Below are 12,000 nucleotides of genomic sequence, written 5' to 3' on the forward strand. Positions count from 1 at the left end.
AATAATAATAATAAACCAGAAAGAGCAATTAAGGAATCAATCCCATTCACCATTGCAATAAAAATAATTAAATATCTAGAAATAAACTTACCTAAGGAGACTGTACACAGAAAATTATAAGACACTAATGAAAGAAATCAAAGATGACATAAACAGATGGAGAGACATTCCATGTTCCTGGGTAGAAAGAATCAATATTGTGAAAATGACTGTACTACCAAGTGCAATCTACAGATTTAATGCAATTCCTATCAACTTACCAATGGCATTTTTCACAGAACTAGAACAAAAAATTCCACAATTCATATGAAAACACAAAAGACCCCGAATAGCCAAAGAAGTCTTGAAAAGGAAGAATGGAGCTGGAAGAATCAAGCTTCCTGATGTTAGGTTATACTACAAAGCTACAGTCATCAAGACAGTATGGTACTGGCACAAAAACAGAAATATAAATCAATGGAACAAGATAGATAGCCCAGAAACAAACCCATGCAACTATTGGTATCTTATTTTTGACAAAGGAGGCAAGAATATACAATGAGGCAAAGATAGCCTCTTAATTAAATAATGCTGGGAAAACTGGACAGCTACATGTAAAAAAAATGAAATTTGAACACTTCCTAACATGATACAAAAAGATAAACTCAAAATGGATTAAAGATCTAAATGTAAGACCAGAAACTATAAAACTCTTAGAGGAAAACATAGACAGAACACTCGATGACATAAACCAAAGCAAAATCCTCTGTGACGCACCTCCTAGAGTAATGGAAATAAAAACAAAAGTAAACAAGTGGAACCTGATTAAACTTAAAAGCTTTTACATAGCAAAGGAAACTATAAGCAAGGTGAAAAGAAAACGCTCAGAATAGGATAAAATAATAGCAAATGAAACAACTGGCAAAAGATTACTTTCCAAAATATACAAGCAGCTCATACAACTAAATACCAGAAAAACAAACAACCCAATCAAAAAGTGGGAAAAAGACCTAAACAGACATTTCTCCAAAGAAGATATACAGACGGCTAACAAACATATGAAAAGATGCTCAGTGTAGCTCATTGTTAGAGGAATGCAAACCAAAACTACAATGAGATATCACCTCATACCAGTCAGAATGGCCCTCATCTAAAAAGTCTACAAACAAAAATGCTCATATGTGTGTGGAGAAAACGGAACACTCTTGCACTGTTGGTGGAAATGTAAATTGATGCAGCCACTATGGAAGACAGTATGGAGATTCCTTAAAAAACTAGGAATAAAAGCACCATATAGCTCAACAATCCCCCTCCTAAGCATATACCCTGAGGAAACCAAAATTGAAGGAGACACATGTATCCCATGTTCATTGCAGCATTATTTACAATAGCTAGAACATGGAAGCAACCTAAATGTCCATAGACAGATGAATGGATAAAGAAGCTATGGTATATATACACATTGGAATGCTACTCAGCCATAAAAAGGAATGTGTTTTAGTCAGTTTTAATGAGGTGGATGAACCTAGAACCTACTGTACAGAGTGAAGTAAGTCAGAGAGAGAAAGATAAATATCGTATTCTAACACATATATATGAAATCTAGAAAAATGGTACTGAAGAATTTATTTACAGGGCAAAATGGAGAAACAGACATAGAGAATAGATTTATGGACTTAGGGAGAGAGGAGGAGAGGGTGAGATATATGGAAAGAGTAACATGTAAACTTACATTACCATATGTAAAATAGATAGTCAACGGGAATTTGCTGTATGGCTCAGGAAACTCAAGCAGGGGCTCGGTGTCAACCTAGTGGGATGGGATGGGGAGGGAGATGGGCAAGATTTTCCAAAGAGAGGGGTTATATGTATACCTATGGCTGATTCATGTTGAGGTTTGTCAGAAAACAGCAAAATTCTGTAAAGCAATTACCATTCAATAAAAAAGTAGATAAATTTGAAAAAAAAAAAAAAAAGGTCCAAAATGCAGTACTTGGGTGCAATCTCAAAAACAACAGAATGATTTCTGTTCCTTTCCAAGACAAATCATTCAATATCACTGAAATCCAAGTCTATGCTCCAACCAGTAATTCTGAAGAAGCTGAAGTTGAATGGTCCTATGAAGACCTACAAGACCTTCTAGAACTAACACCCAAAATAGATGCCCTTTTCATTATAAGGGACAAGAATGCAAAAGTAGGAAGTCAAGAAACACCTGGAGTACCAGGCAAATTTAGCTTTGGAGTACAGAATGAATCAAGGCAAAGACTAACAGAGTTTTGTCAAGAGAATGCACTGGTCATAGCAAACACCCTCTTCCAACAACACAAAAGAAGACTCTACAAATGGACATCACAAGATGGTCAATACCAAAATCATATTGATGATTTTCTTTGCAGCCAAAGATGGAGAAGCTCTATATAGTCAGCAAAATCAAGACTGGGAACTGACTATGGTTTAGATCATGAAGTCCTTTTTGCCAAATTCAGACTTAGATTGAAAAAAGTATGGAAAACCACTAGACCATTCAGGTATAACCTAAATCAAATCTCTTATGACTATATAGTGACAAGTAGATTCAAGGGATTAGATCTGATAGACAGAGTGCCTGAAAATTTGTGGATGGAGGTTCATGACATTGTACAGAAGGCAATGATCAAGACCATCCTCAAGAAAAAGAAATGCAAAAAGGCAAATTGGTTGTCTGAGGAGGCCTTACAAGCAGCTATGAAAAGAAGAGAAGCGAAAGGCATAGGAGAAAAGGAAAGATATACCCATTCGAATGCAGAGATCCAAAGAATAGCAAGGACAGATAAGAAAGCCTTCCTCAGTGATCAATGCAAAGAAATAGAGGACAACAATAGAATGGGAAAGACTAGGGATCTCTTCAAGAATATTAGAGATATCAAGGGAACTTTTCATGCAAAGATGGGCACAATAAAGTGCAGAAATGGTAGGGACCTAACAGAAGCAGAAGATATTTACAAGCGGTGGCAAGAATACACAGAAGAACTATATAAAAAAGATCTTCACGACCCAGACAATCACGATGGTGTGATTACTCACTCAGAGCCAGACATCCTGGAATGCAAACTTAAGTGGACCTTAGGAAGCATCACTATGAACAACGCTATTGAGGTGATGGAATTCCACTTGAGCTATTTCAAATCCTAAAATGTGATGCTGTGAAAGTGCTGCACTCAATATGTCAGGAAATTTGGAAAGCTCAGCAGTGGCCACGGGACTAGAAAAAATCAGTTTTCATTACAATCCCAAAGAAAGGCAATGCCAAAGAATATGCAGAGTATGTCATGCAAAATGTCAGGCTGGATGAAGCACAAGCCAGAATCAAGACTGCTGGGAGAAATATCAATAACCTCAGATTTGCAGATGACACCACCCTCAAGCAGAAAGTGAAGAACTAAAGAGCCTCTTTATGAAAGTAAAAGAGGAGAATGAAAAAGTAAGATTAAAACTCAACATTCAAAAAACTAAGATCACAGCATCTGTTCCCATCACTTCATGGCAAATAGATGGGGAAACAATGGAAACAGTGACAGATTTTATTTATTTTGGGGGTGGGGGGGGAGGTGTCTAAAACCACTGCAGATTGTGACTTCAGCCATGAAATTAAAAGACTTTTGCTCCTTGGAAGAAAAGTTATGACCAACTTAGAAGGCATATTAAAAAGCAGAGATATTACTCTGCCAACAAACGTTTGTCTAGTCAAGGCTACGGTTTTTCCAGTAGTCATGTATAAATGTGAGAGTTGGACTATAAAGAAAGTTGAGCACCAAAGAATCGATGCTTTTGAACTCTGGTGTTGGAGAAGACTCTTGACAGTCCTTTGGACTGCAAGGAGATCCAACAAGTCCACTCTAAATGAGGTCAGTCCTGAATATTCACTGGAAGGACTGATGCTGAAGCTGATGCTCCAATAGTTTGGCCACCAGATACAAGGTACTGACTCATTGGAAAAGACCCTGATGCTGGGAAAGATTGAAGGCAGGAGGAGAAAGGGATGGTAGAGCATGAGATGGTTGGATGCTATCACCGACTTGACAGACATGAGTTTGAGCAAGTTCTGAGAGTGATGGACAAGGAAGCCTGGTGTCTGTAGTCCATGGGGTTGCAAAGAGTCCAACATGACTAAGCGACTGAACTGACTGAAGATTTCATGCATTTTGATGCTAAATAGTATTTTAATATGAGAATAAACCACAAATTGTGTTTTTATCCACTCTGCTTAACCATTTTATCACTCTGTTTAACTCTGTTGATAACATTTTAACCGTTTTCAGCTTAGAGTTACTAGAAATAAAATTGTTATGAACATTAATGTAAAATATTTTGTATGCAAATATGCCTTCATCTCTTTCCATGGAAATGAGTTGGCTAGATCATATGGTATTCAGTGTTTAACTTTTAACTAAATTACCAAAATATATTTTTCCAAAGTTATTGTAGGCTTTCATATCCCCACCAATACTACATGAGCACACCAGTTGGGTTTCCCTTTTGGCTCAGCTGGTTAGGAATGGGCCTGTTATGTGGGAGACCTGTGCATGATCCCTGAGTTGGGAAGATCTGCTGGAAAATGGAAAGGCTACCCACTCTAGTATTCTTGCCTGGAGAATTCCATGGACTGTATAGTCCATGGGGGTGCAAAGAGTTGGACATGACTGAGCAACTTTCCATCACACTAGCTCCTCCACATTCTCACAAACACTAGGTACACTTATTTTAATTTGGGGCCATTCTAATAGGTATGCAGTGTTATCATACTGTAGTTTTAATTGCATTTACCTAATGATTAATTATAGTGACCCCCTGAGTACTGTGTTTATCATCAACCACATGCCATCTTTGATGAAATGTGCTTTGCAAATATTTTGTTACAGTTAATTTTTTTATTATCTTAACAGATTTTTTAAGAGCATGTGAGTGCTTTTAACCATTTTGTTGTCTGTTCTTTAAGGGATTTTGCATGCTGTTACCATAGCTAAGAATTCTCCTAGACCAAGGCACCAAATAATTTCTACAAAATTTTCTTATAGAAGTGTTATGGTTTTAGTTTTAATTTGTGGTATGCTTATTATTTAAATAGCATATTTTATAGTTATCAAATTTGACTCAATTTTATAAATACAAGTTATATTCTGTTCCATTGATCTAGTTGAAACAAATAGCACGCTGTCTTGATTAATTTTGCTTTATCATAATTCTAAAAATAAGACATTCTTAGTATTTCATCTTCAATCTTCTTTTGAAAGGTTATTTTCACTATTCTAGATTTTTAAATTACAATAGGATTTCTATAATTAATTAGTCAATTTCTATGAAAGCATCTGCTAGGATTTTGATTGAGATTGTATAGAATATATAAACAGCTTGGAAAGCAATTACATTTTTTTTTTTAATTTTTTTATTAGTTGGAGGCTAATTACTTCACAACATTTCAGTGGGTTTTGTCATACATTGATATGAATCAGCCATAGATTTACACTTATTCCCCATTTTTTAACCTATGGATCTGGTTCTGTTCAGTTCAGTCGCTCAGTCGCGTCTGACTCTTTGCGAGCCCATGGACTGCAGCATGCCAGGCATCCCTGTCCATCACCAACTCCCGGAGTTTACTCAAACTCATGTCCATTGAGTAAGTGATGCCATCCAACCATCTCATCCTCTGTCATCCCCTTCTCCTCCCATCCTCAATCTTTCCCAGCATCAGTGTCTTTTCAAATGAGTCAACTCTTCACATCAGGTGGCCAAAGTATTGGAGTTTCAGCTTCAACATCACCCCTTCCAATGAACAGTCAGGACTGATCTCCTTTAAGATGGACTGGTTGGATCTCCTCGCAGTCCAAGGGACTCTCAAGAGTCTTCTCCAAAACCACAGTTCAAAAGCATCAATTTTTCAGTGCTCAGCTTTCTTTATAGTCCAACTCTCATATCCATAATGTGACTACTGAAAAAAACCATAGCCTTGACTAGACAGACCTTTGTTGGCAAAGTAATGTCTGTTTTTTAGTATGCCATCTAGGTTGGTCACCTGATGCATAGAGCTGACTCATTTGAAAAGACTCTAATGCTGGGAAAGATTGAGGGCAGGAGGAGAAGGGGACGACAAAGGATGAGATGGTTGGATGGCATCACCGACTCAATGGACATGGGTTTCGGTGAACTACAGGAGTTGGTGATGGATGGACAGGGAGGCCTGGCATGCTGCGGTTCACGGGGTTGCAGAGTAGGACACGAATAAGCGACTGAACTGAACTGAACTAAACTAGGTTGGTCATAACTTTTCTTCCAAAGAGTAAGCATCTTTTTAAGGATCTGGTAGCTCTCTCCATTTACTTAGGCCTTCCTTAATTTCTTACAGCAATGTTTCATAATTTTCAGAGTACAGGTATTTTATGACTTTGATCAGATTCAATCCTATGGATAATGATTTTAATGCTGCTGTTATTTTCTAAATGCTATATTCTGGAGGACTTCATTGATTTAGTGATTGTCCAACCTGCCACAAGTTTGTAAAGTATTAAAATTCTTATATGTTGAAATATAAATAAATTTTTAGTACTTTTCAGTCCTGAAATTTCTCCTCAGTTCAGTTCAGTTCAGTCGCTCGGTCATGTCCTACTATTTGTGATCCCATGAACCGCAGCACGCCAGGCCTCCCTGTCCATCACCAACTCCCGGAGTCCACTCAAACCCATATCCATCGAATCAGTGATGCCATCCGACCATCTCATCCTCTGTTCTCCCTTTCTTCTCCTGCCCTCAATCTTTCCCAGCATCAGGTTTTTTTCACATGAGTCGGCTGTCTGCATCAGGTGGCCAAAGTATTGGAGTTTCAGCTTCAGCATCAGTCCTTCCAATGAACACCCAGGACTGATCTCCTTTAGGATGGACTGGTTGGATCTCCTTGAAGTCCAAGGGACTCTCAAGAGTCTTCTCCAACACCACAGTTCAAAAGCATCAATTTTTCAGCGCTCAGCTTTCTTCACAGTCCAACTATCACATCCACACATGACCACTGGAAAAACCACAGCCTTAACTAAGACGGACTTTGTTGGCAAAGTAATGTCTCTGCTTTTTAATATTCTGTCTAGGTTGGTCATAACTTTCCTTCCAAGGAGTAAGCATCTTTTAATTTCATGGCTGCAATCACCATCTGCAGTGATGCATCTCCTCCTCAGTAAGAACCTATTTTCTAGTAGTTCTTATCCTTTCTTTATATAGAACTTTGTATGTTTAGATCATCTGTAAGTTTCACCCTAACAGTAGGAGATAGCATTTGAATTAGAGTATACATGTGCATGGGATCCCCAGGTCGCTCTAGTGGTAAAGAATCACCTATCAGTGCAGGAGACATAGAAGACATGAGATCCCAGGGTCAGGAAGATCCCTTGGAGAAGGGAATGGCAACCCACTCCAGTATTCTTTCCTGGAAAATTCCATGGACAGAGGAGTCTAGCAGGCTATGGTCCACGGGTTGCAAAGAGTTGGACATGACTAAAGCAACTTAGCACACACACATATACATGTACAAGCCTTTCCAAGTCACACTAGTGGTAAAGAACTCGTCTGCCAATGCAGGAGATGTAAGAGATGCAGGTTCTATCCGCGGGTCAGTAAGATCGCCCTGGAGGAGTGTATGGGAACCGACTCCAGTGTTCTTGCTTGGAGAATACCATGGACAGATTAGCTTGGTGAGCTACAGTCCATAAGGTCACAAAGAGTCAGACACAACTGAAGCAACTTAGCATGCACACATGCATGTGCATATGTTTGTGTAAGGTGACACAATAAATATGCTTTGTATTTAATCCCCCAAACATCCTTTTATATCTTTGTGATTTGGTGCATGCTACTTCATTGCCTGAATTCTTTCCCTCCTAATGCTGTCCCACCTGATATATTCTTGCATATTCTTCATAGCCAGTGCCTACTCCTTGAAGTCATCTACTATGGTCCTGGCAGTTCATTTGTGCCCCCAGATCATTTTGTCACTTTTGCAGTACTTAAAATAGTAGTTCTCAACTGTGGCTGGAAAGTAGAAACACTGGGGTTCCTTTGCAGGTTTCCCTACTCCACTTATTGAAGATGTCTTTTCTCTATTATATAATCTTGCTTCCTTTGTCAAAGATTTGAGGCTATGATAAATAGCATTCTCTAATAATAAGCGACATTGAGCATCTTTTCATGTGTTTATTGGCCATCTGTATGTCTCCTTTAGAAAAATGCCTGTTTAGGTCTTCTGCTCATCTTTTGATTGGGTCATTTATTTTTCTGATATTGAGCTGCATGAGATACTTGTATATTTTGAGGATTAATCCTTTGTCAGTTGCTTCATTTGCAATGATTTTCTCTCATTGTGACGGCTTTCTTTTCACCTTATTTATAGTTTCCTTTGGCGTGCAAAAGATTTTACATTTCATTAGATAGCATTTGTTTAGTTGTATTTTTATTTCCATTATACTAAGAGGTGAATCAAAGGATCTTGCTGTGATTTGTGTCAAAGAGCATTCTGCCTATATTTTCCTCTAAGAATTTTATAGTTTCTGGCTTTATATTTAGGTCTTTAATCTATTTTGAGTTCTTTGTATGTGCATGTGTATGATGTTAGGAAGTGTTCTAAATTCATTCTTTTACATGTAACTGTCCAGTTTTCCCCTCACCACTTATTGAAGACGTTGTCTTTATTATATAATATTACCTTTTTTTGATACGATACTATTATAAATCTTTTTATTTCAGTGTCTAATTTGTTGCTAATGCATGCATATGAAATTGACTTTTTCATGTCTTTGTATCCTGCCACTTTACTAATTCAACATATTAAGTATAATACGTGATAGGGGTTGTGTGTGTGTTTGTGTGTATAGATTCCTTCAGCTATGCTACACTGATGATGCTATACTTTGAGAAGAAAAAATTATTTGCCTATTTATATTCAGTTCACATGTCTTATTTTTCTTGATTTGTTGCACTGTCTAGAACCTCCTTGTGCTATTCCTAGTCTTACCAGAATATGATGCATTATTTCATCATTGAACATGGTATTTTTCTACTCTATTGAGATAATATGTTTCATCTTTACATTTTACACTATTGTGGGTTACATTAATCAATTTCCAAGTACTAGGCAAATCTTATATTGTTTTTCTTAAAAAATCCTCTGAGTTTCTAAGTGTTTCCTTAGAAGGACTTTTAGTCAAATTCCACTTATATAATATATAATAGAAATATTCAGATTATATATTTATTGGATGAGGTTTGGCAGTTTGTTTCATTCAAGGAATTTGTCCATCTCCAATTTGTGGAATATGTTAATATAAAGCTTTTCATTACATTCCATTAGTGTTCCTTTAATACAATTTTTAAACTGTAGTGTTGTTGCCTCATTTATTATGGATATTGGTGATTTCTGTCCCTTCTATTTTGATCCTGAACAGTTTGGCTAGAGAATTATCAATTTTCTTGATTTTTTAAAATAATAATTGTTTTTCATGGATAGTTTCTATTATCACCCTTCTTTCTGCTTCTTAATATTTGTAAATTCCTTTCTTCTACTTACTAAGGGTATATTTTGCTCCTTTTTTATTCTCATAAAATAGAAGTTGAGGTCATTGACTTGAGATATTTCTTATTTACACCATACACGTTTAATTCTATAAATTTTCTTCTAAGAATTTTTTCAACAATACCCAACACATTTCACACATTTTTGTGTTTCTCCATTTGATTTTTCTCCCTCTTGGTCTAATGAGTTGTTTTAAAGTATATTAATTTGTTTTTAATATTTGGAGACATTGTAGAAACCATTACATTATTGATTCCCAAATGAATTTCTTCATAGTCACAGAATAATAAACGTGTGTGTGTGTGTGTGTGTGTGTGTTTGCTTTTGGTTATGCTGTACTCTGTGCTGTGTGGGCTTTTCTCTAGTTATGGCAAGTAGGGGCTACTCTCTAGTTGTGGTGCACAGGCTTCTCATTGCAATGACTTCTCTTGTTGTGGAGCATGGACTCTAGGGTTTGTGGTCTTCAGTAGTTGTAGTACATGGACTCAGTAGTTGTGACTATCAAGCTTTAGAACACAGGCTAGATAGTTGTGGCTCTTGTGTCTAGTAGCTCTGCAGCATGTGAGATCTTCCCAGATCAGCGATCAAACCCGAATATCCTGCCTTGGCAAGTGGATTCTTTACCACTAAGACACCAGGAAATCCTCTTTCTTTCTTTACATAGATCAAAGTTTCTAAATAAACAATTTTATTTACCTCTGAAGAATTATTTAGAAGGTTTTAGAACGTAGGTTTGCTGATGAATAATTGTTCTGTTTTGGGTCTGCACATTTCCTCATTCTCCTTCACTTTTGAAGAATAATTTTGCTGATTTTAGATTTTATAGGATATAGAATTATTCAAGTATCAGTAGTTGTGTATCTGTTTTCAGTTTGGGTTGTTATATACTGAAGAATGTAATTTCTGGATCATATTCCATGGGCCATTCTAGACTTGTGCTGCATGCTCACATACTCAGTCATGTCCGACTCTTTGAGACACCATGGACTATAGTCTGCCATGGTCCTATGTCCATGGAATTTTCCAGGCAAGAATACTGGAGAAGGTTGCCATTTCCTACTCTGAGGGATCTTCCTGACCCAGGATTGAACCTGCATATCTTGGGTCTCCTGCATGAGCAGGTGGATTCTTTATCACTGCACAACCTGGAGAACCTAATGCTTACCTTTTAAGTTCGTTTTTTCTCTCAAGTTTTATGGGGTATAATTGAAAAATAAAATTTATATATTTACATAAATCACAGCAAGATCCTCTATGATCCACCTCCCAGAATATTGGAAATAAAAGCAAAAGTAAACAAATGGGACGTAATGAAACTTAAAAGCTTTTGCACAACAAAGGAAACTATAAGCAAGGTGAAAAGACAGCCTTCAGATTGGGAGAAAATAATAGCAAATGAAGCAACAGACAAAGGATTAATCTCAAAAAGATACAAGCAACTCCTGCAGCTCATTTCCAGAAAAATAAATGACCCAATCCAAAAATGGGCCAAAGAACTAAACAGACATTTCCCCAAAGAAGACATACAGATGGCTAACAAACACATGAAAAGATGCTCAACATCACTCATTATCAGAGAAATGCAAATCAAAACCTCAATGAGGTACCATTACATGCCAGTCAGAATGGCTGCTATCCAAAAATCTACAAGCAATAAATGCTGGAGAGGGTGTGGAGAAAAGGAACCCTCTTACACTGTTGGTGGGAATGCAAACTAGTACAGCCACTATGGAGAACAGTGTGGACATTCCTTAAAAAGCTGGAAATGGAACTGCCATATGACCTAGCAATCCCACTGCTGGGCATACACACCAAGGAAACCAGATCTGAAAGAGATATGTGTACCCCAATGTTCATTGCAGCACTGTTTATAATAGCCAGGACATGGAAGCAACCTAGATGCTCATCAGCAGACGAATGGATAAGAAAGCTGTGGTACATATACACCATGGAATAGTACTCAGCCATTAAAAAGAATTCATTTGAATCAGTTTTAATGAGGTGGATGAAACTGGATCCCATTATACAGAGTGAAGCAAGCCAGAAAGAAAAACACCAATACAGTATACTAATGCATATATATGGAATTTAGAAAGATGGTAATGATAACCCTAAATGCAAGACAGAAAAAGAGACACAGATGTATAGAATAGACTTTTGGACTCTATGGGAGAAGGCGAGGGTGGGATGATCTGAGAGAACAGCATTCAAACATATCAAGGGTGAAACAGATTGCCAGTCCAGGTTTGATGCATGAGACAAGTGCTCTGGGCTGGTGCACTGGGATGACCCAGAGGGATGGGATGGGAATGGAGGTGGGAGGGGGGTTCAGGATGGGGAACACATGTAGATCCATGGCTGATTCCTGTCAATGTATGGCAAAAGCCACTACAATATTGTAAAGTAATTAACCTCCATCTAGTAAAAATAGT

The sequence above is a fragment of the Cervus elaphus genome, chromosome 13, assembly GCF_910594005.1.
Source record: "Cervus elaphus chromosome 13, mCerEla1.1, whole genome shotgun sequence".
Taxonomy (NCBI): domain Eukaryota; kingdom Metazoa; phylum Chordata; class Mammalia; order Artiodactyla; family Cervidae; genus Cervus; species Cervus elaphus.